General features: G+C 38.2%; 1 protein-coding gene across 1 annotated transcript in view; it reads right to left on the reverse strand.

Moving 5' to 3' along the window:
• Positions 1 to 21,434, reverse strand: part of RIMS1 (regulating synaptic membrane exocytosis 1) — a 475,475-nt gene that overhangs the window by 378,458 nt on the left and 75,583 nt on the right.

The following is a 21,434-nucleotide window of genomic DNA, read 5'->3' on the forward strand; positions in this document are numbered from 1 at the left end:
TTATGAAACCACTGAAAAAAGACCCAGCACCATTCTACTAGGAAGATGAAACATTAAAAAAATCTAATTGTAAAATATAAGATATCCCATTAACGTTGAATTTTTTTCCCCAGAGCCAGGCTGCTTTTATTAATGAGTATTGCCAAAGTTTCAGTGAATGTAAAATCCTAATCTTATAAAGTTATATTGGAAAACAAAAGAGAAATTTCTCAATCTCCCTGTAAGTGCTGTTATAATATTGTGTGTGTGTGTAATTTCCTTTAGTTTTTAAAAATTAAAGTAGAGTTGATTTACAATGTTTCAGGTATACAGCAAAGTGATTCAGTTATATATGTGTGTGTATATGTATATACATATTCTTTTTCAGATTCTTTTCCATTATAGGTTATTACAAGATATTGAGTATAGTCCCTTGTGCTATACAGTAGGTCCTTGTTTTTACCTATTTTATATATAGTAGTATGTAACTGTTAATCCAATGTCACTAGTTTATCCCTCCCCCACCTTTCACCTTTGGTAACCAAAAGGTGAAACACTAAAAAAACCTATTTGTAGTAGTTAGGGTTACCAGATAAAATATAAGACGTCCCGTTAAAGTTGAATTTTTGATGAGCAGTGAACAATCTTTTAGTATAAGCACATTCCAAGTATTGCACGGGGCATACTTACACTCAAAAATATTGTTTACCTGAAACTCAAATTTTATTTGCTAAATCTAGCAACCCTAAGTGTAGTAAACAATGACGCATGCTATAGTATAGGTAGGCAAATCACAGATCTACTACAAAGGAGAAAAATGAACTCTGTCTGGAAGGCCTCCAAAGTCTTTAGAAAAGAGTGGACGAGTTGTAATGATTAAGAGTGGTTAATTGGGTGGATAATACGTGTGTGTGTGTGTGTGTGTGTGTGGTGTGTCCGTGCATACGCATACGTGTGTCAGACAGCATGAGGGATATTTCAGGCATAGGAGAGAGCATTATAAAGGCAGGAAAGAGCGATTTGACAGAGTGTGTTTGCAACAAAAATAGAGCTGATTTATAAATTTCTCCAATTTCCGTGGTGTAAATCCTCTACCCAGGGCAGATTTCAAGCAACAAACATGGCGTCACTTTGACATGGAGTTGGTAAATGATGTACTCCTGCAGTATTTCCATCCTGCAGATACAACAGATGTGAGTCACTCAAAAGAGTAAATAGTCACAGGTAGCAGCATAATTAGGAATGGTAAGTTGTGAGTATTTACTACCTCTGTTTTAATGTAATTTACTTAATTGCAAATTTATATAATTTAACTTTTAATAGTAGCTCTCTTTACACAACCAGCTTACGAAATGTAACAGTTGGCTTTCATGAGAACAGGCATCTGTAAGCACAGCCCTGTGTGTTGTGAGCTGCAGGTAAGTCTGTCTGGTGGAGTATAAGGTGTCTGTGTGAAGGAGGACAAGGGCGGAAACTCAGTTGAATGGGGCAGGGGGATGCGGGCGGTGTCTGTTGTCCGACATGCCTTTTATACAACTCCCGTCAGGCTGTATATGGACAGATACAGAAAGATGATGATGATGATAGATAGATAGATAGATAGATAGATAGATAGGTAGACAGGCAGAATACTGAAGGTGTACAAATTCAACTTAATAGGACTCAACTTACAGAATGTCCTCCTCACCAGTGTGCAATGAAATAAAAGGAACATTGGAGTCAGAGGTTTGAATAGTAGCTCCATCATTTACTGGTAGCCAGTGTGAGCATCAGTTTTCTCAAAGCAAAAAAGCAGGAAATAATGCCTTCTTCTGGGGGGAGAGAAAAATGAACTGAGCTTTAATGTGGCAACGACTTTGTAAAACAAAAATTGCCAGAAGAAAATCCAAGTTGTATCACCGTGGATCCCACATATCTTTCCAAGAGAACGTACATTTGCGGCTTCTGTACAAGGTAGAGACACACCCTTATTTCTTACAGTGTGGCTGCACCAGTAAAGCTTTTCTTTCTTTTTCCCTTCCTATTCTCTCAGAGATCATCCTCTTAACATTGGCTTGGAGTCCCTCTGGGCATGTTCAAAAACTTTACCTCTCATTTCCCCATCTGGGTCTCCCTCTATGTCATCCATGAATTACTTAGGATTGCAGAGTAGAGAGATGTTTCTCAAGCCTTTTGTCTTCTCCTCAATCTCAGATATAAACACACTGCAGAAATCAGATTATAGATAGTCTCCTTGTTTCTAATACATGCTTGTTACAGCCGTTAAAATGATCAGCAATAGCGATTTAGAATAAACCAACCAATAAGTAAAAAACAAATATTAACACATTTCATGAGTTTTGGCATGTTGCTAAAAGTAGGCAGAAACATGTAAGCAAGAGAAACATAACAGAAATGAATAAAGATGAGGACAAACCACGAAATCCAGACATTGAATTTTAGGCTTAACTTGATAGGTAACAGCAAACCAAAATACTTATTATTTTTTTTTTTTTGCAGTGCGCGGGCCTCTCCCTGTTGTGGCCTCTCCCGTTGCAGAGCACAGGCTCAAGACACGCAGGCTCAGCGGCCATGGCTCACGGGCTCAGCCGCTCCGCGGCATGTGGGATCTTCCCAGACCGGGGCACGAACCCGTGTCCCCTGCATCGGCAGGTGGACTCTCAACCACTGCGCCACCAGGGAAGCCCCAAAATACACTTTTGAATCAGGAAGTAATATGATGCAAGTGGGATTTAGGGAAGAATATCTTAAAAGCTTACACAGGATGTTTTGCTATGTAAATAGCGGCTTCATATCTGTACTTAAAATTGAGGTACAATTTACTGCCCCCAAATTTTGTTGAGTTGATAAATATAAAATTTGTGCGGGAAAAACATAAATTAGTCCATTTGACCCAAATCTGAACATTCAAAATAGAGTCTAGGAAGAAAACACAAAGTACATAGCAAGTCATCATTTTTCCTGCAAATTTTGCAAGCTCACTCTTCTGGTAACCGTATCCAAATCCTCGTTTACTTTGAATATTTATTGAACTAGCCTTGCAATTTGCAACATTATCAAAATAAAAATCACAATTCCTATGCCAATGTTGAAAGAAAGAACATCAAGTTCTTGTCAGTAACAACAAAATTTATTTTGTCCAGATAATACAATACTGAGCCTTTCCCTGTGTAACATAACCTCCAAATTTCATATTTTAATGACAGATAGAGATAGAGGGGGAGAACAGGAGTGCTCTAGGCGGCTTCATTTTGGTGTCCAATCCCACTGAGAACTACTGACCCTCTTCTACAAGAATTAGGAAACTAGAGAAGAACTAAAGTAGAGCTCGTAAACTCATGGCAGGTCTAAGACACACACACAAGTGAGAGGTGGTTAAGTGATAGGTGCTTTAGGTAAGAGAGCTGTCACCAAAGCTCGGCAGAAGATGGTCGTTCAGGTCAAGTGAGGTGGTCGTTCTGGTGAGGTGGTCGTTCAGGTCAAGTCTTGGAGAAAATGACATGTGAGCAGAGACTTGAAAGTCAGGTGGGTGAGAAAATTTGGTACTGAAACCAGTAGCGGCAAAGACTTGGGTGGAGACAGGAGGGGAGAGCATCTTCAGTGAAGAGGGAGTAATGCAGCTCTGTGAAACGTCTGAACGGGAAAAGACCTCGTGGGAGGTGAGACAGCCAGGCACTGGACAGCACAGGGGCTGGCTTATTCACAGGGCAGCTGCCCTGTCCACAGCTGCGTGGGGTGGTGTAGACTAGAGAAAGAAGAGACAGCAAGGTCAACTAGGTTTCCAAGTGAAAGAGAAGGAGAGTATGGAATAAAAGGATGGCAGCGAGGATGCAAAGAAAGAGCAGGTGTGAGAGCTGATTCAGAACCGGAGCTGATGGGACCTAGTGACTGATCACACCAGGGATCCCAAGGTAGGGGGAGTGGGAAATGACCGGGGGTTCCCGTCCAGATGACTCGGAGGGTGGAAATGGCGTGAAGAGCGGAGGGAAGGTGGAGAAGGATGCGCGTGTTAGGTGGGGGGCGACGCGGAAGGATACGCAGAACTCAGTTGTACTCGGACCAAATAACATGGTACTTGAGCACCCTTATGTCTGTAAGGTGCTGTGTTGGTCTCTGCAGAGAGTACAGTAGTACATGAGATCCCACTCATTGTAAGTGCAAAAGAAAAATATCTAAATTTAATCTATACACAGAGAGAGACACACACAATGAAATCTAACTCAAAGTCACACTTTTTCCAAGTGTGAACTTTTCTCATAAATATGGCCCCAAACTATCCCCTGAGCTCTCATAGTAAATGACACTGCAAAGGACCAGCCCAAGTATTTTGACACTCTTAATGCTTCAAAGGATAACAGACGGTGGAAATAGCTCTCTGATATGTCAAGGAAAGGCAGAGCTAGAAAAATCAAAGGAATGAATGAAAGAGACTTTCATTCTCCTCCCTGATTCTCCATATGTATTCTCTAATTTTTCATGTTTATCAGCTCAGTTTACCATTCACAGTAAGGGGGATAATGGAATCCATTTTGGAATCAGTTGTCAATTGGAACCCATTATTCAAATCAAACCAAATCAAAGTTCAAATGAAAAGAAAGCAACTTATGTCGGGTTGCAATGGTGTAGCACAGTATTAATGCATTAGAGCAGATCAAGGACTTTCATAAAATACAACCCCCGCCTTCAAGAAGTGAACACTACAGGTGGGGAGACAAAATACAGAAAAAATATGAAAAGTTAATGAAATATTTTTTTTGAAAATCAACTAAGGCAACCCAAGAAAACATGTCCCAAGGCAGCACGTAATTTATTGACAAATGACTGGTATACTTTTTTATTAACATCTTTATTGGAGTATAATTGCTTTACAATGGTGTGTTAGTTTCTGCTGTATAACAAAGTGAATCAGTTATTCGTATACATATATCCCCACATCTCCTCTCTCTTGCATCTCCCTCCCACCCTCCCTATCCCACCCCTCTAGGTGGTCACAAAGCACCGAGCTGATCTCCCTGTGCTATGCGGCTGCTTCCCACTAGCTATTTTACGTTTGGTAGTGTGTATTTGTCCATGTCACTCTCTCACTTCGCCCCAGCTTACCCTTTCCCCTCCCTGTGTCCTCAAGTCCATTCTCTATGTCTGCATCTTCATTCCTGTCCTGCCCCTAGGTTCTTCAGAACCTTTTAATGTTCTTTTAGATTCCATATATATGTGTTAGCATACGGTATTTGTTTTTCTCTTCCTGACTTACTTTACTCTGTATGACAGACACTAGGTCCATCCACCTCACTATAACTCAGTTTCGTTTCTGTTTTCCATTGTATATATGTACCACATCTTCTTTATCCATTCATCCGTCGATGGACACTTAGCTTGCTTCCATGTCCTGGCTATTGTAAATAGAGCTGCAAAGAACATTGTGGTACATGACTTTTTTTGAATTATGGTTTTCTCGGGGTATATGCCCAGTAGTGGGATTGCTGGGTCATATGGTAGCTCTATTTTTAGTTTTTTAAGGAACCTCCATACTGTTCTCCATAGAGGCTGTATCAATGTACATTTCCACCAACAGTGCAGGAGAGTTCCCTTTTCTCCACACCCTCTCCAGCATTTATTGTTTGTAGATTTTTTGATCATGGCCATTCTGACCAGTGTGAGGTGATACCTCACTGTAGTTTTGATTTGCATTTCTCTAACAATTAGTGATGTTGAGCATTCTTTCATGTGTTTGTTGGCCAACTGTATATTCTTTGGAGAGATGTCTATTTAGGTCTTCTGCCCATTTTTGGATTGGTTTGTTTGCTTTTTTAATATTGAGCTGCATGAACTGCTTGTAAATTTTGGAGGTTAATCCTTTGTCAGTTGCTTCATTTGCAAATATTTTCTCCCATTCTGAGGGCTGTCTTTTCATCTTGTTTATGGTTTCCTTTGCTGTGCAAAAGCTTTTAAGTTTCATTAGGTCCCATTTATTTATTTTTGTTTTTATTTCCATTTCTCTAGAAAGTGGGTCAAAAAGGATCTTGCTGTGATTTATGTCATAGAGTGTTCTGCCTATGTTTTTGACAAATGACTAGTATACTTTTTTTTTTTTTTCGGTAAGCGGGCCTCTCACTGTTGTGGCCTCTCCCGTTGCAGAGCACAAGCTTCGGACACCCAGGCTCAGCGGCCAAGGCTCACGGGCCTAGCCACTCCACGGAATGTAGGATCTTCCCAGACCAGGGCATGAACCTGTATCCCCTGCATCGGCAGGCGGACTCTCAACCACTGCGCCACCAGGGTAGCTCTAGTATACTTTTAAAATACTGCAGAAGCTCATCTTTAATTTAAAATTAACCTTCCCTTTCTTCAAGCAAAAGAAATAAGAGTCCACTTACTTCATATATGAGGAAACTTAGGTGCAACAACTCATGAGAGCAATTCTGTTCATTCTTCTATATCTATCAGATTTTATAACCTCCATGAATTTGTTCCAACTTGGGGTGAATGTCACGGAGAATGTTACTTAATAACTGATTATATATATTATGTCCACCAAACTCCCAACTATTGTGAATTCAATGAATCAAGAACACTGACATCACAGCAAAAGAAACCTATGGAATGGGAGAAAATATTTGCAAATGATGAGATCGACAAGGGAATAATATCCAAAATATATGAACAGCTCATACAACTCGATATCAAAAAAGCTAAAAACCCAATCAAAAAATGGGCAGAAGAACTGAATAGACTAAAGAAGACACACAGATGGCCAACAGGCACATGAAAAGATGCTCAGCATCACTAATTATTAGAGGAATGAAAATCAAAACCACAATGAAGTACCACCTCTCACTGGTCAGAATGGCCATCATCAAAAGGTCTACAAATAAGAAATGCTGGAGAGGGTGTGGAGAAAAGGGAACAACCCTCCTACACTGTTGGTGGGAATGTAAATTGGTGCAGCCACTGTGGAGAACAGTATGGAGGTTCCTTTAAAAACTAAAAATAGAGTTACCATATGATCCAGCAATTCCATTCCTGGGCATATATCTTGGAAAAACAAAAACTCTAAGTCAAAAAGATACATGCACCCCAATGTTCACAGCAGCACTACTTACAGTAGGCAAGACATGGAAACAACCTAAGTGTCCATCAACAGATAAATGGATAAAGAAGATATGGTACATATATACAATGGAGGGTTACTCAGCCATGAAAAAGAATGAAATAATACCATTTGCAGCAATGTGCGTGGTCCTAGAGAATAGTATGCTTAGTGAAATGTGGGAAAGAGAAAGACATATGATATCACTTGTATGTGGAATATAAAAATAATACAAATGAATGTATATACAAAACAGAAATAGACTCACAGACATAGAAACCAAAGTATGGTTACAAAAGGAAGGGGGACAAATTAGGAGTTTGGGATTAACACATACAAATTACTCTACATAAAATAGATAATCAACAAGGCCTCACTGTATAGCACAGGGGACTATATCCAATATCTTGTAATAACCTATAATGGAAAAGAATCTGTAAAGAAAACTGAATCACTATGCCGTACACCTGAAAGTAACACAATATTGTACATTAACTATACTTCAATTAAAAAAAGGACACTATGACATTCTTGTCTTCTAACCTCCTAGAGCACAGCCCAGGATTGAGCAGAAAGGGAGCCACGTTCCTCTCAACGTGGGTCCTCACGTGGATCCTGAAATGAATTACCAGCAGTGCCTGCCTCTGAGCAAGCCTGAAGCTTGGGGTCTGGCATCCTACTGCCTGGCTTCGAATCCTGCTTCACTATCAGTGGGTGTAGGCACACAAGCAAGTCATTTACATTTCTGCACTTCAGGTTCCTCTTTATAAAACGAAGATAATCATTGTGCTTTATAAAATGTTGTGAGGGTTAAATGCACATGAAGTGCCTAAGACATTAGAGTATATGATTGCAGTTATTGTTACCACCCAGCCAAGAGTGAAAACCAGACTTTCTTCTGCCCTAACCTGATGCATAACTTAGGTTGGTGAGAGGTTCTGAGAATTAGGTATGTATTCTTCTCCTTGTGATGCTACCATATAAAGTAGCTCTCTCCATTGTGCCAGAGAGACTTCTTTCTTATGGATTTCCCTAAGGCAGCAGAAAAAAAATGTGTTATTTTAGGCAATGTAATTCCCTAGAGCTACATGCCTTTTCCATTTCCTTATTTTTTCATTAACTTTCCTAAGGAACTCCCAGGCTCAAATTCTTAGACAGTTTTTGAGTCTTTCCTCTCTCTGTTCCTTTCTCTGGTCCATTCACTTATCCCCAAAGCCACTGCTTTTCCTTCCAGATGCTCTCTCTCTCTCATCTATTTCTTCTTAACCGCGATCATTGTTCTTACTATTATTAACTATGTCTGATCTATTTTAATCATCTACTAATTTGTCTCCTGCTCTCCAGGAAAGCCCTATTATCATCCATCATGCATACTTCTGAAAAATCCATCATCCTGAAACGTTCCTTTCAACTGGGTACCTCCACGGTCAGACACTTTCATGTCTTCCTGCAGAGTAAAACGAGGTTCTTGATCCAGGACTGTAAGGATGTTTATAAACTGGTCCCAGCCTTCCTTTATCAGTTTATATTCCCCAACTCCTTTGCCAAACATGCTTCTTGAGCCAGATTGCATATTCAATGCCCCCTTTGCCTGACTGCTTCATTCTCACTCTGAACTGTTACCCAAGTCGTTTTCTTAGTCTGGGATGCCCTAAACTCTTCTTTCTATCCAATTACTACTCAGTCTTGATGGAAATCTAAAGTGCTTCTTTTCCCCCTGTAGCTCTTCCTGAATCCACATCACTTTAGCCACAAGTATTGATATATATACCCCGCTTTGAAAAAATTCCATATACATTTTTTAAGGAATTCACCTGATTTTTGTAAGGTATCTTTTATACCTACAAAGCCACCAACTTATCCATCTACCTGTCCATCCGTCCATCCACCCATCCATCCCTCCCTCATCTCCAACAATTAAATTATAAACTACTTGAGGGCAGATCCTATTATTTAACATTATTTTGGGAAGCTTCCCTCCCTCATCCTCTAATTTAGTACTGTATTTAGAACATAGCTTGGGCTCAATAAACATTTTTTTTAATTACAGAAAAAATATCAGATAACATATAATTAAATATTAATATAAATACAATGAAATGCTAAGTATTACTGGCTCTAACAAGTTTTCCTCCCCTCCCATTTTGAGTTAAGTTCCTCTGTGCTTTCATGGCAATCCATAAGCCTTTTCATAGTCTTATCCTCATACTTCATTGTAATTATTTGTTTACCTGTCTGTCAGCCCAAGTTACATCTTCTTAATAGCTTTATAAGTCTACAATATTTGTTGAATGAATGAGTAAAATGAATGAATGAATGTCAAAATAGACACTACACATTTGGGTCATCTGAACCGATGGAAATCTTATTTAACATTACCCAGTGTTAAATACGACTTAAAAGGTCAGCCTGTCATCATCTGCCCGTCATGTTCTGAATTTGTCTACCAATGACCTCAATTATAGATCACTAATGTTGCTACCTGAAATCATTACAAATATCTAGACACATTCACAAGGTTTAATATTTGTGAAATGCATAATAGATGAGTGCATTCATTTATCTACCCAAATCATTCTTCACTAAATAAATATTTGTTTGCTGCATAGATTGCCAAGGTCCTGGGCATAATCTTTTCCTTTTATTTAATACCTTCCTTCTAATACCAGCAGAAGTAGCCGTGGGTACAAATTCTCCTTTGACTCTAAGCTCCCTGTTTTTGCACAACGACCATCTATTCTCCTGGCAGAGGCAGACCATTCTTGTCCTGGACAAAAGACTCTGTAGAAGAGCAGAGGAAATAGCAGTGATTCACAGAGTAACCAGGCTAGGCCCTGAGGCACAGCGACTTTCTAATAATAATATTGCCAGTATTTATTTCCTCTCTACGTGCGTTTTAGAAGAGAGGTAGAATTCAGTGATGCTCACATTAATTTTAGTTTATGAAAAGATCAGTCATCCCAGCAAATGTTCATTTTCACTGAGCATCTCAGTGGTACATACCAGTGGTTTTAAATCAGGAGCCTACGTCAGGATAACTTGGGCAAATGATCTAAATACACATTTCCTGGCCTCACGCACAGCAGGGAACACTGGATAGATGATGGGGTGGTATGAGGTGGGGTCTATGCTTTTTAAAAGTCCCCCAACGCTTTTTTTTTTTTTTTGCAGTACGCGGGCCTCTCACTGCTGTGGCCTCTCCCGTTGCAGAGCACAAGCTCTGGATGCGCAGGCTCAGCGGCCATGGCTCACGGGCCCAGCCGCTCCGCGGCATGTGGGATCTTCCCGGACCGGGGCACGAACCCGTGTCCCCTGCATTGGCAGGCGGACTCTCAACCACTGCGCCACCAGGGAAGTCCCTCCCAATGCCTTTTTATACCACTCCTCTCAATAAGAAACAGTAATAAATAAGAAAAGATACAGTCTATGTTTTGACTGGATTAGCCAAAATTTATACATATATATATATATATATATATATATATATATATATAAAGACTTGGTGAATATTTGTTAAATGGACGCTATAAAGACTTGGTGAATATTTGTTAAATGGATAAAATATTATTGAGATTATTGACTTCCACTTTTGTAGAATAATATTTATATAGTACTTTATTCACAACTCTCTCATGTACTTTACCTCATTTCATACTCAAAAACTCTCAATGAGATAACTAGAAACGATTTTCTTCCTATTCTTCAGATGAGAAAACTAAGGATTTAGGAAGTTAAAAGAAGTGGGCCAATGTCTTGCAGCAAATGAGTAGCAGAGCAAGGACTGAAAATATATAGTTCGAACCCTTAAAGCTAGAATTTACTCATTATTCCCTGAAGAACTGCAAAATTCTTCTCCTGGGTAATAATGTGGATTACCTGCATATTTTGAATCCGTCCGCTATTATGAACCCAGATAACCTGAATTCTAGACCTAGATCTGCCCCTTTCCTGCCGAGTCACCCTGGGCAAGCCACTTCCCAGGTCCATGTGGCATCCACCATATGCAGCCCAAGTCCATACGCCCTCCAAGCTTGGTTGTTGACCATATCATGTGGCTCGATGTAAAGCTGACATTAACTCAGTCGAAGATTTTCTGGAACTTGTGCAACCTTAGTTTCCTTAGGATATCTTTTAAAAATAATTATTTGGGGTCTTCCCTGGTGGCGCAGTGGTTGAGAGTTCGCCTGCCGATTCAGGGGACACGGGTTCGTGCCCCGGTCCGGGAAGATCCCACATGCCGCGGAGCGGCTGGGCCCGTGAGCCATGGCCGCTGAGCCTGCGCGTCCAGAGCCTGTGCTCCGCGACGGGAGAGACCACAATGGAGAGAGGCCCGCGTACCGCAAAAAAAAAAAAAAAAAAAGTTCTTATGGACAAATATCACTTAGCCCAAGAAAGCAGAAGGGATGAAGATCCACTAAGCTGGCTGCTTGGGGCTGGCCCTAGGCTTAAGGTAAACATGACCTTTGGGCTTCCTGATAGAATCAACAAGATGATAAAGAATAGGATTCAAGTCAGATGCTCTGCACAAGAGGGGGAAAAAATTGCATTTAGCTAAAACATACTCTTCACAGGAACAAAGGACAGGGACAGTATACAGGGGATAAAGTCCTCCTACATCAGGGTCACCAACATAGGAGCTGCTCAGAGGACCATTAAAAGAGGACCTAGTTCAGTCAGCAAGGGATAATTGGTGAAAGGAATTAATCACTAGTAAATTTCCACAAAACACAACTGTTACATATAAAACTACTACAGCTCTACTCCTAAAGAAAAAAAACTCTTTTAATTCCCAAGAAGAAGGCATCTTCTCCTCTGAGCACTCAGACAGAGATAAACACAATATTATCTTAAAATAGTTACAGCAGAAAGAGGAGCTTTGTATGATTTTGTAAACTGGCATAGAATGACTTGCAGAAACCAGCACATCATACAAAGAGAATGAGGTCTATAAAAGCCACACGATTAAAAAAAAATTCTGTCACTTCCTAATTATAACCATGAATCGGAAATGTCAGTGTTCTCAGTAGTCTCTATTTTCAAGTTACTGGCTGTACTGACTTTATTCTAAAAGACAAAACCATGTTTTTTTTTTAGTTGGAACTTTTTTCTATTATCACCTGATCAATATGACCCCTGCTACAGTTGGTAATAGAACTATAGACTATGACATTGAATACCTCTTATAGTATAAGAAAAAAAAAGTGAACTTAGCAAAAATTGAAACTCATCACATTTTGATGTAAACATGTGGCTGAAAATAGTACAGAAATGGCTGCTTGTCTCTGAATAATACCTTCATTCATAATAAAATACATAGCTAAAAGATCCTTTGCAAACGAAAACATGATCCCTTTCTTCTTGGCTGAATTTTACTCAGAAAAATGAGAAACCTTTCAAAACAGGAGCAATATTTTTAAAAGTAGTATATATTTTAAAATATTCATTTCCTCCAGTGTATCCAAACACCTACAGAATTATTAAATCTATCCCAACAGAATGTCAGAGCGAAAAAACATCACACAAGAACAAATTTATTTAAAATGGTGAAGTCTAACCATGTTTCAGTTATTACTCAATTTTACTTTTCACCACTTTTCACCTTCAGTACTTGAAGGTCTTTGCAAATTTACCTAAAGTGATAAGGCGTGATTTCTAAATTTGTCACATACATACACCATTGAAGATACATAAACAGGATGCTTAAGACTTTATGTAAGATGTTAAAAAAATAAATAAAGTAATTAAATAAATTTTTAAAAAGAAAAAAATATTTTTCAATACTCAAAATAAATTCTCTATTAAATAATAAAAACAAGACTTTATGAGAACATGTTCCTACACACTATGCATTTAATGCACACAGGACCGATCAAGCCTATGGGCGTTTACACACATGACTTGAAGCCCCCTCCCTCCAGTACACAGCAGAAATTCCTCTTCTCTTTCATTGTTTCCAAAGCTTCCTTAAATTCCACTAAAGTTCACTGAATTCCACTTGCTCCACCTCTATGGCCACCAGCAGAGTCCAAACCACCCTCATGTTCTGCCGAAACCACCACAACTGGCTCCCAAAGTCCCTCGTCTTCTTCCCACCCACGGGCCAGCTACATTGGACCATGATCCTCCCTTCTGTGAACGGCTTCCAGAGCTTCTCCACAGACTTACATAAAATCCAAAGACCTGGATGGAACCGTTGCTCATCTCCTCCACTGTCCACCTCCTCCTCGATTTTCTCTGTCCTTCCTTAACCACACTACACTGGTTTTCTTATAAGGTCCACTGCACGTACCATCCTCTCTGTCTCAATTGCCTTCTGCTGGCTCTTCTCAAGGCCAACTTCTCATCTTTCAAGTCTCTCCTTAAACCTCATCTCCTCCCAGAGACTTCCTTGACCTTGATTCTGCTCCCTGAACAGCTTCCCCTGTGTGGTCTCTTTCCCTGTACTTCATTTAGGCTCTGGTTAAAAAGGAAGAGTTTTAACATGTATGTTAGTTTGTTGTTTAGATCTTCTCCTCCTGCATGCTAAGTTCTACAAGGACAAGGACTCTGGTTTGTTCATCATCACCACAAGTGCCTGATGCCAGGCTCTGTGCATGATACAGAGTAAATAAATATTTGTTAAAGGGAGAAGGACTAGGCCAGACTCACTGTAGAGCCAGCAGTGATTCCCCACCACACACTCTTCCACCAGCTGAAGATGTTCAAGTCCCTTTTGCTCAATGGTACCTTCTCATCCGAAGCTGATTTGTCTTCATTGACCACACCTGTACTGAGATCAAAATTCAGGAGAATATGGAAAAAATTGAGTATGAAATCTGCAGAACTTCAGGAGCACAAAACACCAGGAGGCTCAGGGGGAGCAGAGGGGCAAGATCAGGGAGAACAGGGAAAAGCACAGGCTAAATTCCAGCATCCACTGTCTCTCTCAGACCACTGAAAGGAGCCCCTGGATCCACGACAGAGGTGTGCCTGAGGTGGTGATAGTCTGCCAGTGGGTTGTCAGTTTTCAGTGTTAGCCATGGACCTTCTTCCATCTGCTACTAGTGCAAGACACAAAGCTCTGGGCATCAGTACACACAACCTGAAGTTCACGTGTGGTGAGTGGACCTTAAAAGCACAGTGATACAATGACAAGGGCTGCTGTCCAACTGTTTACAGCTTCAAAGACAATTTTGTCTACTCTGTTATCTACTGCAATATTGATATATAATTTTGCTGTTAGATATGTGATTTTTAATGAAAAATCATATTTTCAAGTATACACATATATGCAGAGTTTCCATACTATTATGGGAAAAGTAAATATATTAATACATATTTTTCTCAGTTATATTTTTGGTCCTCAAGGTTGACTATTTTAAAATTAAGTTAACTATAAGCTGCCACATTTCCATGATTAAATTAATTCTAGTCCCATACATGTTGATCCTCAGAAGTCCCTATGTTAAACAAATCTGAACAAAGATTGTTGTTGCTGAAAAAAGTCATGCCCTTGAGATCTGAAAAACTATGTCTCTTAAAAGAAAAATATGGATGCAGGCTCCCTGTCAATTCAAGGCTGACTCATCTGAAGCTGTGAGAAGGGAAAAGAACAGTGTGTGTGACACACATGCCCAAGTCAAAAGCCTCAAGGCAGATGGTACCGGATGACCCAGTCCAAGATGTGAGTTACCACTGCACAAAGAGAACAATTCTGGAAAAGAGGAAGTAGAAAGGACAAAGACCAAGTGACCAAGGAAAATCCTGAGACTCAACAATCTGAATTTTTACCCAGACATAAATTCATTTTTTGTTAAATGAATGAAATTGATAATTAATTACAGGACTTACAGACATCTAACTAACAAAACAAAAGAAAAATAGGTAAAAATAAAAAACAGTGTATCAAAACCAGTTTCTCAGTTTTTCTAAAGGTAATCAGAGAAACTCAAACCAAAGAATCTCAACAGTATTCAGGAACTGGCATCTACAAGGTCTTTTAGATACTAACTTTCTTTCTGATTGGTCTTTAACTACACAGAACCTAGACTTTGAGGTTACACTGGTAATTTTTATATGATTAAATCAGTCCTGCACACACACACACACACACACACACACACACACACACAGAGGAGAGAGAGAGAGAGAGAGAGAGAGAGAGAGAGGGAGATAATGTTGTTTATTTTCTGAAAATTAGAAAGCAAAAGTATCTATAACCTCAAATCATGAAAGCTTCAAGAGTTAAATAGAACTGACTTTTGAATGTTAGTTGTTCTGAAGATGTGGGGATTTCATATGATACAGTTACCTAAACATACATACACAATGATACAGAACCATTATAAATGTTCAAACAAGAAGGAACTTAATAAGCATTAAAAAAAAAACTTACTACAAAGAGAAGATGATGGCACCACTGGTGAAGTCTACCAAACATCTGATGAAAAATTAACTTTCACAAACTTTTCCTAAATAGAATAGTAGGGAATACTTCCAAGTTCATTCTATGAGGCTAGTATCACCCTGATACCTAAATCAAAGACATCACAGGAAAACTACAGACAAGTACCCCTTATAAATACTTACACAAAAATCTTCAAAAATACTAGCAAATCAAATAAAGCAACAAATAAAATGGATAGCCAAGTGGGAATGCAAAATTGTCTCAACATATGAAAATAAAGCAGTACACCATATTGATAAGATAAAAGACAGAAAAGCACATTATTATCTCAATAGATGCAGAAAAAGCAGTTGAGAAAATCCAACATCCTTTCATGTTATGAACACTCAACATACTAGAAATGGAATGAAACTTTCTAAACCTGATAAAGAATATATACTAAAACCCCATGACTAATATCATATTTAATAGGGAGAGACTGAAAGCTTTCCCCCTGGTATCAGGAGCAAGACAGGTATGTCTGCAATCACCACTTTTTGACATCTGGATGTCCACATGCAAAAGAATGATATTGGATCCCTACCTCACACCATATATGAAAAGTAACTCAAAATGGATCAAATACCTAAATGTACAAGCTAAAACTAAGACTCTTAAAAGAAAACCTAGGGGTAAATCTTTATGACCTTGAATTTGATAATTTCTTAGATAAAACACCAAAGCTACAAGTAACCAATGGAACATAGAACTATTCAACTTCATCAAAATTAAAAACTTGTGTTTCAAGATACTATCAAGAAAATGAAAAGACAACTCACTAAATGGGAGAAAATATTTGCAAATCATTTATCTGACAAGGATATAGTATCTATCATACATTAAAAAAACTCTTACTACTCAACAATAAAGACAAATAACCCAATTAAAAATGGACAAAAGATTAAATCAATATTTATCCAAAGAAGCAATACGAATAGCTAAAGATCACACGATAAGATACTAAGCATCATTATTCATTAGGGAAATAAAAATCAAAACCACAATAAGATAACCATTCACACACTCCACACCTACAAGATGACTATAACTAAAAAGACTGACAATAACAAGTGTTGACAGGATGTAGAGAAATTGGAATCCTCTTACATTGCTGGTAGAAACGTAAAATGGTGCAGCTATTTTGAAACACAGCGTGACAGTTCCTAAAAAATGTAAACATATAGTTGCCAAATGACTCAGAAATTTCATTCCTAGGTTTATACTTAAGAGAACTGAGAATGTACGTCCACTCAAAAACTTGTACATAAATGTTAAAAGTTGCTTTATACAGCATACAAATTGGAAACAATCTAAATGTCCATTAACAGATGGATAAATTAAAAAGTGGTATATACATACATTGGAATACTATTTGGCAATAAAAGGAATGAAGTACTGATACTTGCTGTAACATGGATGAATCTTGAAAATATTATGCTAAATGATGAAAAACAGACATAAATAATCACATATTATATGATTCAGTTTATATTAAATGTCCAGAATAGGCAAATCCATAGAGACAGAAAGTAGGTTAGTTTCTAGAAGCTGGGTTTTGAGGGGAATAGGGAATAGTGCTAGTGGATATTAAGTTTCTTTTTGGAGTGATCAAAATATTCTGAAATTACATAGTAGTGATAGTTGCACAATTTTGTAAAAGCTAGTAACTTTTACACTTTGAAAAGGTGAACTGTATGTATGGCATATTAATTTTTTCTTAATTTTGAAAAGCAGTCAATCACCAACAAAAACAAAGGAAAAACCAAAAAAAGACCGAACAGAAATATGATCTATGTACCTCTCTGGATTCAACTCATTCCTGATCATGTCACTGTCCACAGGAATGTAAACATTGTTTCTCTAAACACAGTTTTCCCTTGGCTATATACTCTTTTTCTAGATTTCTGCTTTCACATTCCAACTTTAGCATTTCTAATGTGACCAGCCATCCCAGTTTTCCCAGGACTGAGAGGGGTTCCCAGGACATGAGACTTTCAGCAGTAAAACATGGAAAGTTCCAGGAAAACTGAGACAAGCTTGTTCTTTTCTGATTTTGTATAATTTACTTAATTCCTTTTCTCTTTGTCCTGTGATGTTATCTATCCTGCCCCTTCCATTCTCTCCTTCAAACTGACACCTTCTCCCTGTGCTACTTCTTTTTTTTAAAAGTATTTTAATAATGAAGTTATTTCTAAAATTCACTTTTTGGAGACATAAAATTAGTCTTATAGAAGACATACTTTTTAAGCTCTGTAAAACAACTTTGAAATTAAATTAAATTTATCATAAAATATTTTCTATTAAATATGTTTTATTTTTATTGGAGTATACTTGATTTACAATGTTGTAGTAGTTTCAGGCAGTGATGGCAGTGATTCAGATATATATATATATATATATATATATATTCAAATTCTTTTCCCTTATAGGTTATTACAACCTATATGGCAGTGATTCAGATATATATATATATATATATATATATATATATATATATATATTCAAATTCTTTTCCCTTATGGTTATTACAAAATATCGAGTATAGTTCTCCGTGGTATTTCATTTATGTTAATGGCTTTATTATAAAGTAATTGTTCACAAATTAGTATAACTCATCTAAGTCTCTCTTGAGTTTGAGGTATGAATAGCCAACTGTCTTTGGATGTTTCAATCAGAGATATCTTTGGACACTAATATATACATCTAATGCTAAATCTAAACTAGTTTTACTGCCTAAATTAACTCTCTTCCTGACATGATCACATCCACTCAATCTCTTGAGATAAATTGAGTTATCTCCTCTTCACTTTGCTGTATCATCACAGCTAATGAATCACTGTACCCTAATTACACCACCCGGCAAACATTCTCAAATCTGTCCTACCCCCTACCTCTCCTGCTTAGACCTGCTTCCATCCATGGCTGGAATTGATGAGTAGACAAACGTTTCTCAGACTTTTAAAATCCATGATCACTTTGAAAAACTCAAAAACCCCATAATGTTATGTCAACTTTCAAATATTGTATTAAAAATAAAACCAAAGACAAGACCCAACATGTAGCTTATGTCGTCCAAGTTAGAACAGTGTCCTCTTCTTCAGAGATGTCGGCGCTGCACCTTCTGAATCCTTTATTTCTCTCCCACTCACCATCCGTCACACACGCACTCTCACCCACACAAGCAGACAACATACAGATACGCACACGTGGACGCTCACAGGCTCCAGCAGTGAGTACATGTTGTAAATCATCCCCCACAAGCTGATGTTGCGGGGCCTCCAGGCAACTGTTTCCTCCTTCTGGAGACCGTATTCTAAAACTGCTTCCTAGTCAACTACTCATCCTTCAAAATTCATATGAACCGTCGCAGGCTCTGAAAGTCCTTCTCTGACCCCGTCAACCCCAAAGAGATTGAATCATTTTCCCTTTTTTAAACATACTTCTAGTGTTGCAGATATCATGTAGTAATACCATTGAGTGGATTATGTAATGCTGCCCCCAACTTGGGAAGGAACTGCTTTATCTATGCATCTTATACCTGAGGAATAGCAGCCATCAAACTCAATTTATTGAACTCCACTAATGTTTTTAGTATATTTATTACTTTGATTAAGTGATGACAACTTAGGCAGCATGCTTAAAATACGTGACATTTTAATAACTGAAAAAAGAATCTTCCAGGAGTTTACACACACAGTTATCAAAATATAAAGTATATTGACATGCGCAGCCATCAACCTAGGCTTGCAAAATAGAAGATACAAGTGACCCAAGTACAGTCACCCTACTCCCTATCCACCCACTAATAATCTATCTCTGTTTTCCTACTCACTATGCACAATCAACATCTCCTTCTCCGGACTTCTCATTTTCTCGTCACACCTATAGAAATAGAGTATTTCCACCCACTTATATGCTAAAACTGCTACGTCAAATGCCACCAATGACGCCTCTGTGGCCAAATCCAATGCACATTTTTTTTATCTCTTAAATTATTGATTTTCTGTGCCATTTGCTACTGTTGGGCATCCCTCCTGAGTCCTTCTACCACCGTGGTTTCTCCTGCTTCTTTGACCACTATTTCTCAGCTGAGCCAGGGGAGCTTCTTCTTTTACCTACTCCTTAAGCATTGGTTTTACCCAGGCGCTCTGTTATTTTTTCCAACTCTGTACCGTTTGTGGATGTTATCTAGTTCCCCAGCTAACTGAGTGCTTCAGGTTCATGTACCCAACTTTTTCTTCAACAGGTACCCTTAGGTAATACACGGGTGCCCCAAATCATCATATCACAATCTGAACTCCTCACTGCCCAGCTACCCATAGGCCTGATTTGCTTTTTTATCTCCCCATCTCAGCTGGCAGTCCTCAATCAACAAAACCATTGAAATGACAGCCCCCTAAGTTCTTTCCTTATAAAGCATATTCAATTGACAACTAAGCACTGCCTGTTTGCCTTCTTACTAAGCTCTTGAAATGTTTCCTTCCCACACCCTCTGCTACTCCTGTAGGTCAAGACCTTCTCTGGACTGTTGCAATAGTCCATTAATTGACTTGCTTGTCTCCAGCTGTGTCCACATCCTGTTCATATTCCATTATCCCTACTTCTGCCAAAGTAAGTAATACATATTTTATATAAACACACACACAGTGCAAATCTGACTAATTAAAATCCATCAGTGCATCATCATAATTTAAACAAAAATAGGGTGAGCGAAGGGATTGTCAGAAAAGAGGATCCAGCAAGATGACAGCTGCTTCTTCTCAGCCACTCTATTCAGAGGGGCCACCAGGAAAGTCCCACTAGGTGCATGGTAAGTTACAACAAGATTTCCACAACTAAAGTCTACGGAGAGCAGAAACAAAGTAAGAAAAAACATTATCTAAAGTCTCATTGACAAGGATGCCAATAGCTGTTTCACATCTCATAATTCCAGTTTTAAGTGGACATTGGAATAAGTGGGACCAATTAAAATGGAACCTCAATATGTGGAATAAAACACATCTTAAAATCAACTTTAATTCCTCAAAGAACTTTCCCCAAAGTTGCTTGAATCCTAATATAAGTAAAATGTTTTCTAATGCCTAGAACATAAGATGGAAAGTGGGGATCATTACATTTCTTATGAATTATCAACCAAAGTTCCACCACCAGGAAAAAGGCTTTATAGCTAGAACATTTATAGAAAAAAATGGCAACATCATTAAGAGTTCTTCCTCCAACTTAGAACTTTAAAAAATGTAATTATAAATCATCTTTACTGTGGCTAAATCTAAATTATTTGTATTCCTTGAAAAGTACTGACTAAATGTAGAAGACAATATTCGAGTATACTTATTGAGATAAAGTCTATAACCCATCTATGGAGCCTCTTGAAATTTATTTACCAAAATTTTTTATCCTAAAACATAAATAATTTTGAATCTGTGATTGTATGTAACATACAAAATATAAGCATTTAAACGTCGTATTTAATTTCAGTCTTTGCCAATGGGAATAAAAACGACATAGCAAAAGAATTACAAAAATTTACTTTTCTTCTCATAGCCTTTTGACAATCTTCTTACTTTATTTTGGTTTTATTTCAAAGAATTCTCAGATAGCTAAAAAAACCTATAGAAAATCACTCTCAAGACACATTTCTTCAATGGCTTTTGCAAAAAAACTTGGAAGGAGACATTTCCCCAGTAGTAACTACTTGGCTGTAATGGCTATTATAACAGCACTGCTGAGACATTTTCAGGAAATGTTTAATTTTTCTTACCAGGAGCATAATTCTTTTCAAAAGATTGACTATATCTTGCTACTCTGCAGAATTTTAAAGCTCTTCAAGTTTCATCTCATCAAAATCCACATTTTCAACATAGTTTACTTATTTGGTTTTTTCTCTAGTTCCCTTAGGTTGGTCATTTAACCCTTCACGTATCCACACTCGGGGTTACAATA

The sequence above is a fragment of the Phocoena sinus genome, chromosome 12, assembly GCF_008692025.1.
Source record: "Phocoena sinus isolate mPhoSin1 chromosome 12, mPhoSin1.pri, whole genome shotgun sequence".
Lineage (NCBI taxonomy): Eukaryota > Metazoa > Chordata > Mammalia > Artiodactyla > Phocoenidae > Phocoena > Phocoena sinus.